Genomic DNA, 21,871 nt, shown 5'->3' with positions numbered 1-21,871 from the left:
TATCCTTGAAATATACATTCAACTCACTGTCCCCATTGCAAGGACACAGACGTGAGAGGGAAGTGTGTTGTTCAAACTACCTGGACTGAGTATGATTGAACCCCATTAAGGCTTCTATATAAACTTTAAATTCTGGTGGGTAGGTATGGAGATCTACTCGTCTTGCAGATGACCAAGTCATACGTAAGTTCTTTTGCTTGTTAAAACTATCACCTACCAACCTGCAGTGTTGTGTCTCTGTACCTGGTCTCTACTTGCCTTATTTGTATGGGGGCCAGTTTTGAATTTTACCCTGGGAACTCCCTAGGTTGTGAACTAACAATTACTGACATTTCTCATCTGTTCACTCTTTATAGCTATTGTTCCCCTTAGGTCTTTTAACATATTTCTAAAATCAAGTTTAAAGTCTGTGTATGCTAGTTTTCACATCTGACTCATTTGCTTTTTTGTCTTGAATATGGGCCACATTCTTTTGTGGGGTTTTTGCCTGTCTAGAAATTTGTGTTATATATTAGGTACTGTGTTTTATTGTAGAAATGCTGGAATCTATTCCTCAGAAAGTGTTGATTTTTGTTCTGGAAGGAAGTTAAATTACTAGATAATCACCTAGAATATGTGGGGGCTTAGTGTTATGCTTTGTGGGGGTGGGTGGGTGGAAAATCCATGGGGTTTGCCAAGTTCCCTAATTTAAAGAGACTCAAACTCAACTCTGTCTTCTCTGCTTTGAGAAGCATCTAAAATTTCTATTCAGTTTTCCATCCTTTCAGCTCTTACTTTCTAATGGACTTCAAGGCATCTCCCCCATGCATAGCTGGTTCAGAAGTCAGCCAAGGACTTGAGAGTTCATCTTCATACTTTTAGTCTCTCTTTCTCTATAAATTCCTCCTTTGCAAGAGGTTCTTCTAAATTTTTGGTCCCTCTGGCATCCTTGAACTCTATCTTCTCATTTCTCAAACCGGTAGGATTCTGGCTTTCTGTTTAAGTGTAGATATTCTATATCATGCAGATGGTGCGTGGCTTGTGTTAAAAAAATTATACAAATGTGAATTTCACCCAGTATGTATGGGTGCCTTCTTTTAAGAGTTAAACCTTTAAGTTCTACCTGCTTCTGGCCATTTTTCAATGCATTCAAACTGTACATACACAAATGCATGTATGTGTATGCATTATAATTGCTTTTTGTGGAAGGGTCAGTCCAGTTCTCTACAATTACTGGGATTAGAATTCCATCCTTGGCATTCATTTTCAAGTCATCACTCTGAACTACAGCAACAGCCTCTAGTTCCCAAGGGCCTTAAACTCTTCTTTGACTCACAATTTTCTCTGTTAAAATATATTCTCCCTGCAGCAGCCAGAGTTATTTTATTAGAAACCCTGTATTAATCATGCCACTCTCCTTAACATCTTTGTATGGTTTCTCATTACACCTAGAATCAATCCAGAATTCTAAATATGGTCTTTAACGCCTTACACAATCACTCCCCTATCCATCTTTTAAAGTCCAATTTACCTGCTCTATTTGCCCATTGGGTTTTGGTAACACCTCAAATCTTTAAAATTACCAAACAACACATCTGCTCAGGGATTTAAAATATGTTGCACCCACTACTAAACCAGTCTCTTTTCTACTCCCTAGATGGATCACCTAACTTAATCTTCAGGTTCTCATCTAAATGTCACTTCTACAAAGGTGGTAGAGCTGATTCCACAGATTGTGTTAGTCATTATAAGTGGTGAAACCCTAATACCCTTCTACTTCTTGGCTTGGAGAAACTGGCAATCCAATTTCAATAATCCATAACTCAAAAGCAGGAGATTGGGGAATTTCTTTCTTGTCTGCAGTGAAACTGCCCAGCTGGATTACGCTACAGAGAAATCCATCAGTCAGTCTACGTACATGAAGAGAGGGTTTCCTGTCAACTACCTGTATTTCACTCTGAAATGTGAGCAGACAGGGGCCACCAGACTGTTGAGGAAACGGCCAGGATGAAGGACAGAGAACAAAAGCACACCCTGTAAAAAGAATTTCCAGGAAACAGAAATTTTAGATAAAAAGCTTTTAAAAAAATCTATCATTAACATCCTCACTGAAGTAAGTTTTGCTTCTATCAAAGAACAAAATAGAAAATTTTAATTGAGGCACCAAAATATGATTGATGAACACTAGATATTAAAATAAGTTAAGGGACAACATCCAGTAGAACTTAAACATTTCAAAGTGGTGTAGTCAAAAATTAGACAACTCTAAAGCTCATGCAGAAAGTATAGATGGGTTAGCCATGGAAATGAAGAAAGGATTAGGAGGAGGGGTTCTGTGGAGATAGCTACTGAGATTCTGTGAGCCTAGGTGGGGTAGATGGTCCCTAAGAGGAGCACTCAGAGAACTTGATATATGCCCAGGGTTGGAAGAGCCACATGGACTAGTGACTGCCTCTTGCCAGCAACTCTGGAGGGCAAGAGCACGCGGGCAGGTTGCTTTGGTGGTGGCAAGGAGAGGTGTTACTGCTTTGGGGTTAGCATGCATAAAGATGAATGTCTGCTTTCTGTGGGCAGATATGGGTACATATTAGAGAGAACAAGCTTGAGAGGTGTCTTAGATCCAAAATTGTCACCTACATGGAAAAACAAGCCTAAGCAAAGAAGTGGGAGATGGGACAGCTAGACTCCTGGGGGCTGACTGCTCTCTATTCAAGAGGGTGACTACTCAAATCAGGTACATTAGTCTAAGCCAAGAAAGAGCCATACTGAGGAGTTCAGTCTCCAATTCCCTAAATCTCTTCCACATCCACCAAAATAAAGTCATCTTAGGACAGAAACAGTGGTAAAATGATTGCCCAAATGCACAGAGAATACAGCCAAGGTGTTGATGAAGTTAATAGTGACATGGTTACACGTCACTCTGTGGGACCCAGGAAATTTAACAAAAATCCCCTACCCCTGGACAAGCAGAGCAGGACTAACTCCATTTTGTGCTACACCTGCCACCTCCTGTATGACCCCCCACATAACCTGCTTATTGCTTAAGGCGCTGCCCCACCCTAGTCAAGCTGCTGGACACACCCTAATCCAAAATCGGCTCATAACAATGTAACCCTGCTTTGTGCCCGCCAAAACTGCGCACCAATTCTGACCAAAGTAACAGGCCAGCTCAGATGGATACTATAGGGTAAGGTGTAATTCAATTGGCCACCTGCGTGTGGACCGACATGACTGTGCAACTTTCTGTGTATCCCATTGGCCACTGGTCCCTATAAAGCTGCTACGCCTCTTAGTCTCGGGGTCCAAGTCCCTGCTCCGCTGTGTCGGGTACACTTGGACCCAAGCTCGAGCTTGTAAATAAACCCTCGTGTGTTTGCATCGGTGTCGACTCCTTGGTGGTTTCTCGGATTCGCAATCTTGGGCACAACAACTCTTTCCTTTAACAAAAGTTTCTCCAAAGGATGATTAAAGTTCTCCATGTTACTTTATCAGAAAGGATAGGAGGCCAAACACTTAACGCTAAAGATATTCTAGGCACTTTCTGGGAAAGTTTCATATTAAATCATTTGATTTTCCCAACAAACCTGTTATATAGGTAATAAGATTATCATCATTTTACATATGAATCTGAAGCCCAGAAAGGTTAAGTATTACTAAAATCACATAGCCACTAAGTGGTGCAGCCAGGGTGTAAGCACCTTAGTCTGGCTCCAGAGTCTGTGCTCTTAATCAACATATTTTATGGTTAGCTTTCTCATTCTAGATGAAAAGATTATTCTCTGGCACACATCCTTGCTTACAACACATACTAATAATATCCTGACATGTTTTTGCTTTCACTTTAGATCACGTTGTTAGAGAAGAGGTTTCTATTGTTTACAGCTACCTTGCTCTTCATTATCTTTCTCAGAAATAGAAACAAAAGGAATCTATACCACTCAAGGACTATTGCTACACTCATGGGATTAGTCTCTGGAGTCTGGCTGCCTTATACTGAATTAAGGCAATAAGAAGCTTACTACTTTGATCAAAAATTTCTTAGTTGACACAATATTTAGGTTATATGCATCATAACTTAGAGTTAAGTTTGATAAAGTCTATGTTTTAGAGATGCAAGACACATTAAAAATAAGCCTGGCTTAAGAAGCCAATAACAGTATATTATTTTTCTACATGGAGGTCATGGTTTTGAATATAGTTTGTTTTCGATCTAAGTAGTTGCCAACATTCTCAGTTATAAATTCACATTTTAGATCATTCAACACAAAGCTAACATACCTCAGAAAAAAAGTGAAATATTTTCCATTCTGATTATTTCTAAAAGGCAAGGCTGTTAGCATCACAACTGAGATTCTTCAGGTCTCTTGGGATACATCATAGGCCTGGGTAATAGGAAAGATCTAGATTTCCTGATTCCCCCTAATTTTCACTTATTCATTTATTCAACAAACTTTTATTGTACTTCTATTGTGCGGTAGGCATATGCTAGGCCCTGGAAACACAAAATTGAATTAGATAAATATGATCTCTTCCCTAATGCAGTCTGTAGTTTAGTGGATTTCTCAGGATTGTCTAGATCTACCTACCCCATGTGCCTTTCGTAAGTGGGAAAAAAGGTAGCCTCTGGATGAAGACTGAAGTGGATTTCCTATAAAATAAAGCATCAGGACTTTATGATGAGAAGTTTAAACACTAAGATGCTTATTTTACTTTTCCTTTGGACTTTTCATTTTATATCACTGTTTTTTGGAAGGAGCTGTTACCTTTGTCACACTCATAAACAAAAAAATTTACTTCCTTTAACCATATTTTTGGTAAACATATTTCTGTTGAATTTCAGGTACTCTGCCTTAGGTGCTTCCTTTTCCTGAGGCAGAGACAAGCTGGGAGTAGATGGACCGAAGCAGCAGGCTGTCAAGGGAGTAGCATGTAACAACCGGGTGGTTTGGAAATAGCTTCCTTGAGCTTCCTATGCTAAGTCAAAATAATGAGTCTATAAGATGTTTGGCTAGAGGTTCCTTTGCCTAAAATATATCTCATTTTAACTCCCACTGTCTTTCCAAACAAACATTACAATGTTCAAATAACAAAAAGAAAATATGGGCAACTTATGAAATCCTTAGTAGCAAAACTAAATGTAGCAGCTAAGTTAAATAAGACTCTGTATTACCTAATGCTCTTTGTAAGCTCCCCCTGAGGGGTACTAAGCGGTTAGCAGCCTCCAGAGGAGACTGGCTTGCCAAAGACCTATATGAGATGCCAAAAGCCCTGGAGTCAGACCAACTCCCAACTTCCTTTGACTATGGACACTTCCCAGGCCTACCTCTCTCACCAAATCATTATTGGGGATGCCCCTTCTTCTCAGCCTCTGAATTTCACAATTCTTAAAAATTATGTCTTACCTTGTTTACTTTTTCAACTTATTTTACCTTTTATATTGTTTCAGATCCCCTTTATTTCTCCTTATTTTTTTGTTTCAGGATGTCCTGGACTAAAGTTTTTTTTTGTTTGTTTTGTTTTTTTTCATGTGGAACCTGCTGGGAGTAAAATCAACAAGGATCTCTCATCTATACTTAATTTTCCTCACAGCAGGTGCTGTGATACAGCAGCAATTCTAGACAGAAATGTGGTAAGGCTTTTGTTGCTGCTGCCATGCTAGTTACCAGAAAATCAATAAGTGATTAGAGCACCTAACAGAGTGAATGATTCCAGTTGCATTAAAATGATGATGGAGGAAATCGCTTAAAATTCATACATGTACTTATTGATTGTTTGGCTGTCAAGATTTCAAACTTAACATGCATAGTATCTAACCAGTTTCTGAATACATTGTTTAAAAGAGCTTTAAGGTTGTTTTGTTGTTGTTGTTTTTCTATGCTTTGCAAAGAGAAAAAACAATTTAGAATTTCTGGCAATCAATATGATCAAGTAAAAATTAAAGAAATTCAGTAAGAGTTCATTTGTCCAGTAACTATTCATGGAAATGAATTTTCTGGATAGTTAATGTTTACTCTTTCTAGCTGAAAACTTTAAAATTTATAATCACTTCAACTTCAACAAAAGCTTTCAAAATTCCTATACACAACTCCTTCTTTCTTAAAATCTGAATATTAAAAAGAATTTCATATTTTTCTTGATGCAGTTATCACTTGAAAAAATGCAGTTATCACTTGCCCTTGCTCTAAATATGCCTTTGGTTGTGACTCGTTTTTACAGCTTCTCCCATCTTTCCATACCTGACATAAAATGCCACAACCTCACAACATGAATACGGCTCAAATTCTCATGTCCACATTCAGCCACTCAACACTGATCATCAGTCCTTCTCTTGTTCATCTTCCTGTCCTCCATGCAAAATCTAAACTTTTACCTCTGTCCTCAAGGCTCCAATTCCACTACTCACTCTCACCTCCTTCAGTCTTCCTATTACATTGAGAAAACTGAACCTGAAGTCAGTCAAGGGCTTGTCCTTGCTTATTTCATATCTCAACCTCAGCTTCCCTTCCTCACGGGATGAATGGGCCCTCTTCCTTCAACCTCTGTTCTCTGTTCTTCTGGTGTGCTCCAGGATTTCTGTCAATTATCTCCCCTGACTCTTCCATCCAAAGCTATTCTGATATTGACCTAGAAACATACTTAAGTCTATCCCATCTTAAAAAAAAAAAAAAAATAGAACAAAGCAAAACAAAAACTCCTGTAGATGCTGTAGCAAATTTAAAATTCTATTGTTGTTCATACTGATCCTCACTCATGATGGCTTGTTTCTTAGGTGTTTTATAATTCTGAATTTTGAGCTCAGGTAATCTAAATCTATGGAAATAATGATGGGATTGAAATTAAATCTGGACCTTTCTGGAGAGTAATTTTATTTGCTTCTGCCAGATACCCATGGTTGCATTATTCTAATTTCTAGGATAGGGATTATATAAATCTGAATAATAATTCCACAAGAAGTCAGTGTTGTATTTAGAAATTCTTTCTTTTGCCCTACCTAGAATGAGAAAAAAATATGAATCCTCTCTGATAGAAAATAACATCATACTCCTAAATTAGCTATATTACTTTGTGTTAAATGTGCTATTTCCATTAAAAAATAAACAAGATTTAGAGAGATAAGACAACATGATCACCACCAAGAGAAAAACAGATAACAGAAACAAACAGGAAATACAACTAATAGAATTTGGAAATAGATTTTTTTTAAGGAATTAAAAGGTAAAACGGATAATATTGGTAGACAAGTATAAATTATAAAAAAGATTCAAATGAAAATTCTAGATATGAAGAAAAGGTAATGACTGAATATCAATAACTCAATATATGGGCTTATAGTAAATTAGCCATATATGAAAAAAGAATAAGTCACCTGGAAAATAGATTGGGAAAAAATGTACAGAATTAAGTAGAGAAATTAAAGGAAGAAAAAAATAGACAAAATTACACAGGACATTCATAGGGATACAGCAAAAGTTTGAACAGATGTGTAATTGAAGTCTCAGAAGAAGAGGAGAGAGCTTTTTTGCAATGGGTTTGCTGCCAGAACACAGGTGTCATGAAAATCACCACTAAACCTAAACAAAAATGGAAAAGGAAAAGACTCACATCAATACTGTTGTCATTGGACACATAGATTCGGGCAAGTCTATGACTACTGGCCATCTGATCTACAAATGTGGTGGGATGGACAAAAGAACGATCGAAATATTTGAGAAGGAGGCTGCTGAGATGGGAAAAGGCTCCTTCAAGTATGCCTGGGTCTTGGATAAACTGAAAGCTGAACATGAACCTGGTATCACCATTGATATCTCCCTGTGGAAATTCAAGACCAGCAAGTATTATGTGACCATCATTGATGCTCCAGGACACAGAGAATTTATTTCTGCTCTCGTAGTTCTGAGTTCAGATGTCTGAAATGAAGTGTGTAGGATAAAATAAGGATGTAAGTAGGTCTGGTCCCTTCTGAAGGCTCCAGGGATATTCTATACTTTGTCCCTCTGACTTTAAGAGGCTGCTGGCATTCATTGGCTTATAGCTGCATCACTCCACTCTTTGCCTTCTCTCTGACTCTGACCCCCTCCTACAGTCTTTTTACAAGGATCCCTGTAATTATCTCAGGCCCATCCAGATAATCAAAGATAATCTCCCCATCCCAATAGCCTTAACTTAATCACACCTGCCAAATCCCTTTGTCTTGTAAAGTAACAAAGGTTCTGAGGATTAAGATGTAGACATTACTGGGGGGGGGGGGGCACTATTCAGCCTACTACAATACATATGCATTTCTATTGGATTTTGCCTTGGAGTAAAATTGTTAGTGTATAAAATATTCACTATATTCAGAATTAGTAGAGAAGTCAATCAGTGTTTCTAAATTGCTGTATCTTTACTTCCACTAGCTGTGTTTCACATACACATCAACATTTGGTACCTTCAGTCCTAATTTTAGCTGTTCTGATGGATGTATATTGTTATATCATCACCTTAGTTTTCACTGCATTTAACTTTCTTTTTTTTTTTTTTTAAAGATTTTATTTATTTATTCATAAGAGACACACAGAGAGAGGCAGACACACAGACAGAGGGAGAAGCAGGCTCCATGCAGGGAGCCTGATGTGGGACTAAATCCCAGTAGTCCAAGATCATGACCCAAACCAAAGGCAGATGCTCAACCGCTGAGCCACCCAGGCAACCCTCACTTTCATTTCATTAGCAATCGCCAAATAATTAATGAGGTTGAATACATTTCATATGATTAATTGTAATTTAGATACTCTTCTTTTGTGAAGTACCTATTAAGTCTTTTGCTCATTTTCCTGCTGGGTTGTAGTATTTTCCTTACTGATTTGTAGAAGTCCTTTATACTTCTTGCATATAAATTCCAGGTCATATATATGTATCAAAACTATTTTTTACCACTGTGTCTTCAATATTTATTGCTATCACTCAATTGAAGTTTTTAATTTTAAGGTACTTCAATTTGTCATGTCTTCCTTTTTTGGTTAGTATTTTGGGAGGTAATGTATAAAGAATTTTTATCTACTCAGAGATGAAAAAATATTTCTTTATGTTTTCTCTTACAAACCAACATTTTAAAAATATTTTCCTGGCTGCTTTGTGGGCAGTAGTCTTAAATTGTATCAATTAGGAGATTGCTAATATAGACTCTATTACTTAAAGATATCAGTACTAAAGTCTCAGTAGTTCTCCTGGATTTACTTTTTAGACTTTGCTGAAATTCTTGCTACCACTTTCACATGATAGGCATTAAGATGCAGGAAGAAGTACAAAAAGAGTGTACTTCCCAGATTTATCAGCTCCTTCCAAGCAGAGACAACCAGAGACAATTCTGACACCTCCTCAACCACTTCATTTGCAAGAGAGATAAGGAAATGTCATTTTTTTTTTTTTAGCTCATTACTATGTCACTCCAATATAATAGGATATGATTTTTGATAAGAGGGGAAAATGTATCTTTGGGAGGTAATTAGCAATATTTACTGAGAGGACAAGAGTTTAAGCAGGATATCAGGTAGCAAGGTCTTCCTATCACCCATTTGAAAAAGACTAGAATGATGGTGGTGGATGTGGTAAAAGAGGTCAGATTCTGCAGCCATTTTGAAGATCAAATGGGATTTGCTGATGAACAAATAAAGACTACGATAGTTTTACTACTGATGGCTATTTGCAGAGAGTATTACTAATGAATCTATTTCATAATGAAGGAATTTGAGCCAAGAAAGAAGGAGTAGATGGGTAAGATGAAACTCAGAGGGAAAAAAATGTTATGCCTTTTGACTAATTTGGAGAATAAAATAATGGAATAACGTTTAAAAATTATTTAAGTGGAAAAAATTAAAGTTTTCTAAGGTCATTATATTATTCAGGAGGAGAGCAGATTACGCTATCAGAGCACAGAGGAGGGAGCAAATTACAAGGCCAGGGATAAAGATGAGAGGAAAGGGCCTTTCAGAAAGACAAACTATTATGTGCAAATTTTCAGAGCTCTGCAGTCATCCTGCAGATTTTGAGAAGGACAACAATGTGGCATGTGGCTGGATCCCAGCTTTCATTAAAGGTGCTGAGGATGATTAGGATACAGCTGGGGCAGTAACTTGGGGAGAGATTATATAGGGTTATTTCAGGAGAATTTTAAGTCTCTACTTCATTGCTTTGACCAATGCAGAGCCACTAAGTATTTTTAAAAGCATGTGTGGCATGAAGCACGCTTTTAATATAATTATGTTTTTAATATAAGTATGTTGTAAAAATGTAAACTGAAATCAGCAAAACAGGTAAGTGACTACTGTGATAATCACTGTATAATGTGACAATTTAATATTTCACCTCAAGGCACTGAGCTATATACATGTGTGAGTACAAAAATGAATAACATTGTCCCTAAACCCAGGTGACTTATAAGACAGGTTGCTGATGTTTGAAAAGAGATATGAAACAGGTGAGGGCCGTAAGAGATAGAGGTAAAGAATCTTTGGGGTTCAAGAAGTGCTAGAAGATGTCCTTGGTGGTTGGTTTTTCCACACCTTCTAGTCACTCATTACAGTGAGCGCACATGTCCCTTTCCATTGTCTGGCTTGTGTGTTGCTGAAAAAATGCCATTAGGAAGAAAAAACGCTTTCAGGTTTAGAACATGATTTCATGTTGTATGCTTAGAGAATTTCATATTTGTTTAAGACAGCCGCGTATCAAATTTCTGAAGCCAAGCTAAACAAATACTTAGTAAAACTTCGAGGATTTCTAAATATGTTTCTTTTTCATGTTGTTTTCTCTACCAAATTACTCAAAAGAAAGCCATCATAGACAGAAGTGAAATGTGTGAAGCCTCCGTATGGTTATGTGGCTTTTCACGGTGAAGCTATAGGATTGAATCTCAATTCTGTCTCTAGTGTTGGAATCAAGGTCTCAAGTAGAACTACATACTGATCTTTTTTTCTCTCATATCCCAATCCATTCTAGTATGTATCATTTGTTTGAAAGATGAATGTATCATACTGCAAAGAGCACAGATGTGCTTCTCTTTCTCAGCCATAATGATGAAAAACTCCAGTAAGCAACTATTTTGTGAATGGATTTTATGGGATGCCAACTCATACTGGAAAACTAATTCATTCTTGTGCTAACAATAAACACTCACCCAAATTTTCCCCCCACCTGCCAGAGTAAGTATGATAACACATACAAGATTTTAGATAAACAATGTATTTACCAATTTCTGAAGCAGTGCTCAATCGTAGCAATTTTATAGATTTTCATGAGGAAAATCCATTAGACTCTGCTATGCTGCAGTATATCACAATCTAGAACGTTGTACTGTTACAGAATTTCAAAGAAGCAATCTTGTTATGAATGTTGTTTTGACCTCAGGAAAAGCAATTGGAAATTTCTAACTTTACTTATAAAAACATGCGTATCTTGAGGAGTTGGGTATTTCATTACTGACCCTTTGTTTACTGTCTGATTTTTTTTTTTTTTTTGTAACTAAATGCTTCATGAAGTAAAATAAGAAGCTTTACTGTTTGTTGGTAAAAGGTTGTTAGCAAAAGATTTTTTAGAATCTCAAGGCTTTCTATTATATTTGGGGTTCAGTCTAGACTCTGGGGCCTCTACCAAATAAAAGAAATCAGAAGTTTGTGAGGCAGTATTACTTACAAAATGGGTAGTCTTAATTACTTCAACTACTTTACCACCTCCAAGATAATTAATGTATAAACCAACACTACTTTTGTACTTCATGTCTAAAAGGAAGAAATTTCCCTTGTGATATCCAAGTTTAATCCATTTTTATTAGTTTTCTGTGGCTGCTATAAGAAATTACCAGAAACTTGGTGACTTAAAACACCAGAAATATATTTGCTCCTTTCCTCATCCAGCTTCCAGTGGCTACAGGCATTCTTCAGCTTGAGACTACATCACATTACCTTCTCCCTTTCTATATGCCTTTCTCTTACATAAGGATGTACATGATTCTGGTCAGGGCCCACTCAGGTAATCCAAGATAAATTTTTTCTCTCAAGAGACTTAACTTTATCATACCTTTTGTTATATAAAGTAATATTCACAGGGGTGCCTGGGTGGCTCAGTGGATTAAGACTCTGACTCTTGGTTTTGGCTCAGTCAGGATGTCAAGGTCATGATCTGATCTCAGAGCTCAGTGGAGGGTCTGCCTGAGATTCTCCCCCTCTGCCTCTCCCCACATGTGTGGGTGCATGCTTTCTCTCTCTCTCTTTCTCTCTCTCTCTAAAATAAATAAATCTTTTAAAAATTAAATAAAACAAAGGAATATTTATTGTTTCCAGGGAATTGACATGGATATCTTTTGATGCTATTTTTTAAGTGACCACACACCATACATTTGTGATTTTATCTCATACTTTTCTGCCATTTCTGGGATTTTCTCCCTGATTCCCACCCTTCTGCTTCCTCCTCCCTTTCTCTCATCTGAGATCAAGGTGGGGCAGGCTTGGTTACTGAGGCCTCTCTCCTTGGCTTGTAGATGGCTTTCTTCCCTCCCCACATGATCTTCCCTCCATGCATTCCTGTCCTAATCTCCTTCTTTATAAGGACTCCAGTCATATTGAATTAAGGCCAACCTTAATGACCCCATTGTACCCTAATAACCTCTTTAAAGACCCTATCTCCAAAAACAGTCCCATTCTGAGGTGCTGGGATTACGACTTTCACAAATAAATTTGGGGGAAACACAATTCACTCCATAACACAGACCATTCTTTCTCATTCTGGAAAAAATAAAAACAAAAAACTTTCCATCTAAAGAAATACTCCCTCAATGTACCAGCTGTATCAGACATTTACTTCCCATCAAATAGCCTGTGTTTCTCCACATTTCTTGGCCCTCTTGCTATAAGGTAGAAACTTGGGACTAATCTTTGGTAGGCAGTACTACAGTTCTAATGGACCAATAAAGGTTTATACTATGAAAATGCAGATATAAAAAAGAAAAGTAATTTCAGTTTAGAGTCACCATCTTATAAGATGGACAAAAAACGGATGATAATATTTGTTTCACAGAAAGCAGTTTCTGTGGTACTCTCAGCTCCATTTTGTTCTCATTTTCTCAGCTTCCAATCATGGAGGCTATAATAAATAGCTTCACAAAGTCCACTGTGACATTCACTGTTGGAAAACTATTTAGTAAATCTCCAAAAATCTTTGCTCCCCCTGAATATCCCTCTTCACTCTCTGGCCAATGATCATCTTATAATTGGCCTATTTGTTTGATTGGTTTTTGTTTTTGTTTTTGTTTGGCCAAAAGCCATATTTGGGGTACAAGTCATACTAGAATGTAAGCTCAAATGAAGGCAACAACAAATGAAGGTCATTCATGCATCCCCTATGCCCAGTATAGGTGTTCAGTAAATATGTATTAAATCAATGAATGAGCCAGCTTTATAGAACTATATGGATACCTGAATACCTGCATTATTTTTCCCCAGATCTTGACTTTCTATGTTTACTTGTATTTGGGGGTATACTTTCTCTAAATTATGAATATAAATATTGTAAAAGTTATGAAAATATCTTTAATAAACATTGGATTGAATGAATTATCTCAGTTGATTATGTCGTTTCCTCAGGCCCAATACTTTTAAATGATGAAATGCCAAGGACAGCCCTAGCAAGAGACTTTATACATTCATCCTACTTCAGGTCAGCATTTATCACAGAAAGGGTTGAAGCATCAATTCTGAAAGGGTCAGTCAGGAATGATGATGTCCCTAAAATCTTTCAGGGGGTCTGTGAGGTCAAAACTATTTTCAAAATGGCATTAAGTCATTATTTGTCTTTTTCACGAGTATACAGTGAAGTTTTTCAGAGACTACATGATATGTGATATATAACAAATTGAATTAAGGAGCTTCCATTAAGCCTCAAAATGAAGGGCACAGTCTGAATATACCCAAACACCAAACATTTATAGTCATGTAATCAAAGTTTAAAATTGTCCTGATTTACAGAAATGCTGACTCTGACCTTAAATAAAACTTATCCTTTCTTCATATCAGCATGACTTTATAGCTTCCTAGTCAATCAAGTAAGCAGACAGGCAAGCAAATCAGCAAATAGAGTGCTACTACCCTAAAAGGTATATAATTTCTAGTAACAAATCACAACAGAAAACAAGGCACTTCCTTATTTATGCTTTATAAACTGAGTTGTAACCACTGAAAGCCATGCTTCCACCACTTTTAGTTTTGATGTCTCCCTGCTTACGAATAATTTGTTGCTTGCTCAATAAAATATTCATTTCAAATAAAGTTCTCTGAATTTTCTTTTAACAAGTCAAATGTTAAAGAGATTTGGAAAAACATAAAACAATGCCACTCCTCTCACTAAATTTTTTGTTCTACAGATCAATTTTACAAATATATATATATATTATCTATGTTAACATTTTACTGTAGTCATTTCAATAACTATTTTATTTCAGTTTTAACTTTAACAGTAAATATTAATAGATATAACCCATGTACAAAAGGTCTTTGAGAGATCCTCAGAGTGTTTAAGACCATAAAAGTTTCCTGAGACCAAACAGTGAGAGCCACTAGGAAAAGAATGAACTCCCTTTTTTAAGAAGCTCCTTCCTCTATGTTATGGTTAAACAAAACTAAAAACAAAGATGTTCCCTTTCACTACTTTGGATCATTAGCCCCAGGGAACATCTACAATATCACAACTAAACACCATTGTGGAAAACAAACAAACAAACAAAAACACTTAGTAAAATAAGAGGAATCTGAGTGGTGGCCACATAGACAATTTGTAGATTTATAGATAGAGCCCCAAAGTATGTTTTCTCTTTTTGTTTCCATCCTACCTTTACTCTAAGTCCAAACCAGAATTATCTTCTCTCCTGGCTCCTAAGAAATTGGGTTCTGTATCTGATTCTCCTGGTGTAATTCCCCACTCAGAAAGGCATCTGACATACTCCATAGGTGATCCTTATAGTTCTGATGCCACTGCCCAGAGGTCTTTTTACATTGGGATATTTCTCAGAGATATGGCCTTGCTCTAGAATGAGGAGTATATTTCATAGCAAGTGCCAACTTTGATATAATGTTAGCAGTTGGCTGGAACATTGTTTGAGAAGGATTTTCAGGAATTTCCAGGCTTAGCAAGACAAATGCCATAATTGATTAGTGGTCTATCCTGAGTACTAAAAGGAAGAGTGTGAGCTTTGCGCCGTGTATTTGCTGACCAAATGAAATCAATAGGAATTGCTATGGTCAAACAGATGTAAGCAAGACATTAAGTGTTTAATCCATGTCAAAATTACACTAGAATGTAGTTACTATGATGAATAGCAAGTATCAGCAATAGTATCTCTCTCATATACAAACACAATCTGCTTAAAATATGAACACTGATTCTAAGATTCAAAGACACAAAGTAAGAGCATATAAGAATTGCCTTAAAGATTTGTAATACTATAGACTGTGCATCTATATATCTGAAGACATTTTTACCTTGCACATGAACTTGGAGAGATGCCAACTACCCTTGATTTTGGCACTTTTAGGAGCTTGACCAGAACTTACTCTCAGAAACAATCTCCTCAGAATGGAATCTAAAAAGGTAAATATTAGCGATGCCAGCTGTGGCTCTTAACAACTTCCCCGATGTTGTTCCTGCTGCTGCTATAATGTGGCATCTGCTACAAGTCCTCAATCTTTTTATAACATATCATCTTGTTGGTGTAATTATTAAATAACACATGGGAGAAGAAGAGGAGGAGGAGAAAACCAAGACAGGAGAAGGAGTAAGAGATAAAGAAGAAAGACACCAGACAGAGAAAGATAAATCCTATATGATTTCACTTATATGTGGGATCTAAAATAAAACAAACTCATAGATACAGAGATCAGTCATAAATACAGATCAGTCAGTTGCCAGGGTGAGATGTTAGCAGTGGGTGAAAATAGTACAACATACCAAGAAGAACAAGAAACATACAAGTCATTCCTGGAGATTTGAGCCAGTGTGACTTTTTCCTTGTTTGGCAGGAAACACAGATACTACGTATTCTTTTAGAATGTGTCCTTATGACTATTAAATTCACATAGCATTCTACATACTTCTGCCTTAGCGGTGATACACACTGCCAATATATTCCTTTATACCACATTTTGTTGATAAAATAGAAGAATTTCAGCTCCTTTGAGAACAATACCCAACCAACAACAATAACACTAACTTGTTCCTTTGCAAATTTGCCTTTTTGTCATTTTGCTTGGCAGTTACACTGTAGAAAAGTATACATAGGAAAGCAAGTGATGCCTGGAGCTAGTAAGTCTGACTCTAAATACGGAATTGTGAAGAAATTGGTGATGGGGTAGAGAGAACAAAACCAGAAAAGAATAATATGGAATTTGTTCCCTTGGAAACAAAAGAATACTTAGTGTTTGTGGAATAAATATATGTATTTGCAGAACAATTTTCACAAAAATATGGCTCTAAAATGAAACCCTGACAATACAGTCACAACAGTAGTGAGGAGTAAGGGGGTGAGTAAATATAAAGATAACTTTATAAAGTATTTACATGCATTTGACTCCACAGGTCACACTATAAAGGATTATGTACCAATGATAAAGTGATGTGAACCAGAGGGATAACAGTTATTGCTTTATTGATAAAGATGAAAGGTCACAATGAACAGAAACTTGCTCCCTCACCCCCCAACAAAACCTAGAAATATCAAAACAGAATTTTAGACCTCATTTTGGAATGAGAAGAAAATGAAAAATATAGGCAAGCAAAAAAATTCTGAAATAAGTTCTTAAATAGATGGCTTTGTAGGATTTTGATAAAGAAAATGGTGACTATTAAAAAATAGCATGAGTTCTTTAAGAATAAGTCTTGAAAAATTTGCTCCTTATAAGACTGATAAATTTGAATCTGGAATTCCACAAACAAGCTGGCATTCCATGACTTTCCCCTTAAACAAAAAGAGAAATCTGTATTTAAGACAATCACACTCAAAAGTACATGCTAACTCTACTTTATAAAATAAATGAATCAGACTTTTAGATATCTCTAAAGTTCCTTCTAGCTCTAAAATTTTTTGAATCTAGGATCCTAACACACCAGTGTCATCAGTTTATCACAGTATATATCCTTGTTTCTCTCTTAATCAATTTTGTAATTAACTTAAAAACTTAATTATATCTTAAAATTTGTAGATGATAAGGGATGGCAGAAATAATAATATTGAATGACATTTGATTTTTGAAATAATCTCAATTGGTTAAAACAGTTTGTGCTTCTTGGTATCCTCAAGGCATACCACAAAGCCTGGCATATGGTAGACCTCAAATACTATTTGTTAAAATAATGAATGAATGAATGAATGAATGGGTCAAAGCTAACAAGGTGAAATTAATTTTTTCAGGTAGAGTTGACTAAACCTCGTTTGATAACAATTTAGATAAAAACCAGTCAGATATAGTTCATCCCCAGCTCTATTTAAGCTGAGTCCAATTAAGAAATATAATATCTAGGGAAATTAATCTCACTGTTATCTGCTCTAGCCAGACTACTTGTAAAATACTATATTCTTCTGGGCATCACTTTCTACAGCTGATACTGGCAAACTAGAGTCCAATAAGAGAGGGTGGCCAGGATATCTAGAGGTCCAGAAATTCTGCCAGGAGATATAATTGAAGGGTCTGAGATGTTTAACTTAGAGAACGAAAACAGGAAGGACATGTTGAATATCTGGAGGGTTGTCATGGGAAAAATATATTAGAGTCACTCTGTGGACCCAAGGAAAGAATATGGAAGCTACAAAGAAACAGATCCTGCTTTAGTATAAGGAAGGAATTTCTGTTAGATCTGTCCCAAAGTGGACTAACCTACTTTGCAAAAAAAAAAGGAATACTTCATCACTTGAAGTGGTCAAGCAAAAAGTACATAAATTGCCAGGGCCTTGTGGAGAAATTATTTATGTGGGTAGATATTAGCATGAATGATCTGAAGAGCCTTTCCTGCCCTAATATGCTGTGATTCTGTGATCCCTGAGTGATTGCTGCCTACCTCTTCAACATCATCATAATCTCTCTTTTCGCTGACTTATCTTGTATTCATTCAAGACCTGATCAGGTCTCTCTTTGTTCTTGCTCTCATTATTTACATTTGCTCATAGGTATCTTACAATCTGACTTCTATCGCTACCAGAGTAGGAAAAAAAAATCTCCTCTTAAAAGTCATAACCTTTTTTATTCTACTAGCCAATAGGCTTCCATTTATTTTCATTCTTTTTGACTCTGTAGAGATATTGTTAACTATTCCATCCCCTATACCTTCCTGCTTCCTTTATTCCTAGTTCTTCAATTCACCTTTTTTCTGACCTTTTTGCTTTTCTTCCACCCAAAAATCATATTGGTTTCCTAAGGCATTGATGCTTTCTTTCTTGTATATTTTGTCAGTGGAGTTCGATTTGCCAACATATAGTATAATACCCAGTGCTCATCCCATCAAGTGCCCCCCTCAGTGCCTGTCACCCAGTCATCCCATTGTCCCTCCCACCTCCCCTTCCACTACCCCCTGTTCGTTTCCCAGAGTTAGGAGTCTCTCATGTTCTGTCTCCCTCTCTGATATTTCCCACTCAATTTCTCTCCTTTCCCCTTTAATCCCTTTCACTATTTTTTATATTCACCGAATGAATGAAACCATATAATGCATTGATGCTTTCTATGTATAAGATTTTACTGCCATGTTTGATGGTGGTATTAAGGTAATTAAGTCCCTAACTAAAATAAGATAATAACAGTGACTTAATTAACACATGTCTTTGTAATTTTTCTGCAATGACTTGTTTGACAGTACACATTTTGCAGTTGTTGGGGTTTATTTTCCTGGGTTGAGTTAGAGAAAGTACTTCAAACTTTATCATTTTCTAGTAAAGTAGGGGGGAAATGCTTCAAGTTTTATTAGCAGAAAATTTTATCTTGCAGGAACTTCAGAATATCACATCTTATATCATCAAAGAAGCCATCAATCTATATTACAAATGTTAGAATATTTTATTAGTCTTTGAATTTAAAATGAATCCGAGGATGGTGTCACAATCATGTACCTAGTATAGTTGAAAAGACCCTGAGTCTTTCCCACATAATATACATGTCAACATTTGACTTAGACAAGCTGTTAGAAAGTGTTTTTTACAGAACTGAAGCTCTGCTTTTGAAGTCTACATAAAGCTTGTTCTTAAAAGGAATCTCTTATCTCTTATTCAGTGGCCACTTGTACTGTTTACTATTCTACTCATACATTAGGTTACTTAAAGCTCCTCAACTCTGTATCACAATGTTAGCCAACATTAAAATAGTTCCCATTCACATTCTTACTCCCTCTTCAAAACAACTGTTACTGCGATTAAGGTATATGGTTTCCAGGTGCAGATCCTTGTTTTGAGTCTCACGATCTCAGTGAACAAACATGTGCCTTTATCAAAGGTCTAAACCAGAGTTGTCCAACACAACTGGTACAAGTGAAAATGGCTTTCTATACTGTCCCATAAGATAGCCAGGAGCCACATATGGCTATTGCACATTTGAAAGGTGGCTATTATGACTGAACAACTAGCTTTTAAACTTTATTAATTATTTTAAAGACAATTTTTTAAAGAATAGTTTTAGGTTAATAGAAAAATTGAAAGGAAGGTATGGAGATTTCCCATATAATCCCTGCTCCCACACACATATAGCCTCTCCATTATCGAAGTCCCCCACCAGAGAGGAACATTTGTTACAATTGATGAACTTATATTAACATCATAATCACTCAAAGTTCACTGTTTGTATTAAAGCTCACTCTTGGTGTCCTACATCATATTGGTGTAGACATATGTATAATAACACATGTCCATGATTATAATATCATATAGAGTATTTTCTCTGCCCTCAAAATCCTCATTGCTGTGCATATTCGTCCCTCCACCTTTCCCAACCCCTGGCAAACACTGGTCTTTTTATCATCTCCATAATTTTGCCTTTTCCATAATGTCATATAGTTAGAATCATGCAGCATGTAGCCCTTTCAGGTGGCTTCTTTCATTTAGTAGTATTCATTTAAGGTTCCTCCATGTCTTTCCAGGACTTGACCACTCACTTCATTTTAGTGCTGAATAATATTCCATTGTCTGGGTATATCACAGTTCATTTACCCATTCACCTACCGAAGGAACTCTTAGCTGCTTCCAAGTTTTGGCAATTATGAATAAAGATGCCTTAAATATATGTGTGTAGGTTTTTGTGTGCACATAAGTTTTCAACTCCTTTGGGTGAATACTAAGGAGTGCAATTGCTGATTTGCACAGTAAGAGTATTTTTAGTTTTTTAAGAAGGCACCAAACTGTCTTCCAAAGTGGCTGTACCTTTTTGCATTCCCACTAGCAACAAATGAGAGTTCGTATTGCTTCACATCCTCATCAGTATTCCGGATTTTGGTCATTTTGCTAGCTGTGTAGTGGTATCTCATTTCAGTTTGCATTTCTTTGATGACATGATGCAGAGCATCTTTTTATACGTTGTTTTGCTATCTGTATACCTTCTTTGGCAAGGTGTCTGTTAAGGTCGTTGGCCTATCTTTTAATTGAGTTCTTTGCTTTCTTACTGTTGAGTTTTAAGACTTCTGCATATATTTTGATAAGCCCTTCATCAGATATATATTTTGCAAATATTTTCTCCCAGTTTGTGTCTTGTCTTCTGTTTTCTTGACTTACGTACATCTTTGCAGAGCAGTTTTTAATTTTAATGAAGTCCAGCTTATCAAGTCTTGCTTTCATGTGTTGTGCCTTTGATAATGTATCTAAAAAGTCACTGATATACCTAAAGTCATCTAAATTTTCTAGTTATCTTCTATGGGCTTTCTAGTTGCATTTTACATTTAGATCTGTGATCCAAATGTAATTTTTATGAAGGCTTTTTATGAAGGCTGTAAGTTGTGCATCTAGATTCATTTGTGTGTGTGTGTGTATGAATGTCCAACTATTCTAGCAACATTTGTTGAACAGGTTATCTTTTCTCCATTGCATTGCCTTTGTTCCTTTGTCAAAGATTAGTTGACTATATCTCTATGGGTCTATTTGGGAACTTCTATTCTTTTCCAATGATGCATTTATCTATTCTTTCATCAATACAACATTATTTTGATTAGGGTAACTTCATGGTAAGTTTTAAATCAGGTAGTGTCAGTACCCCAACTTCATTTTCCTTCAATATTGTATTGGCTATTCTGGTTTGTTTTTTTTGTTTTTTTTGTTTTTTTTTTTTTTTTTGCCTCTGTATATAAACTTCATGATAAGTCTGTTGATATCCACTAAATAATTTTTTGAGACTTTGATTGGGATAGCATTGAATCATAGATCAAGTTAAGGAGAACTGACATCTTGATAATATGAGATTTTTTTTTTTTTTTTTGGTTTTCCTATCCATGAACATGGAATGCCTTTCCACTTATATAGCTGTTCTTTGCTTTCATTCATCAAAGTTTATAGTTTATCTCACATACATCTCTATGTATTTTGCTAAGTTTATGCCTATTTCATTTGGGGGGGTGCTAATATAAACTACATTGTGTTTTCAATCTCAAATTCCACTTGTTCGCTGTTGTATAATTTTATATAATTTTAATTAATTAAAATCTAAATAGCTTCATCTTGCTAGTGGCTATAATTTTAGTCTCATCACTAGAAAACACAATCATGAATTATCCTTTTTTAGGAATTATTGCCCTTTAAGAATAAATGTAAATGTTATTATTATACCAAAGTAAAACGCTGCACCAAAGTATTTCCAGTGACTTATTCACTTAATATACATGAAATATGCCAGGCACTATGAACCAGTTATCA

The sequence above is a fragment of the Vulpes lagopus genome, chromosome 1, assembly GCF_018345385.1.
Source record: "Vulpes lagopus strain Blue_001 chromosome 1, ASM1834538v1, whole genome shotgun sequence".
NCBI classification, from domain to species: Eukaryota; Metazoa; Chordata; class Mammalia; order Carnivora; family Canidae; genus Vulpes; species Vulpes lagopus.
This window is presented reverse-complemented; position numbering follows the sequence as displayed.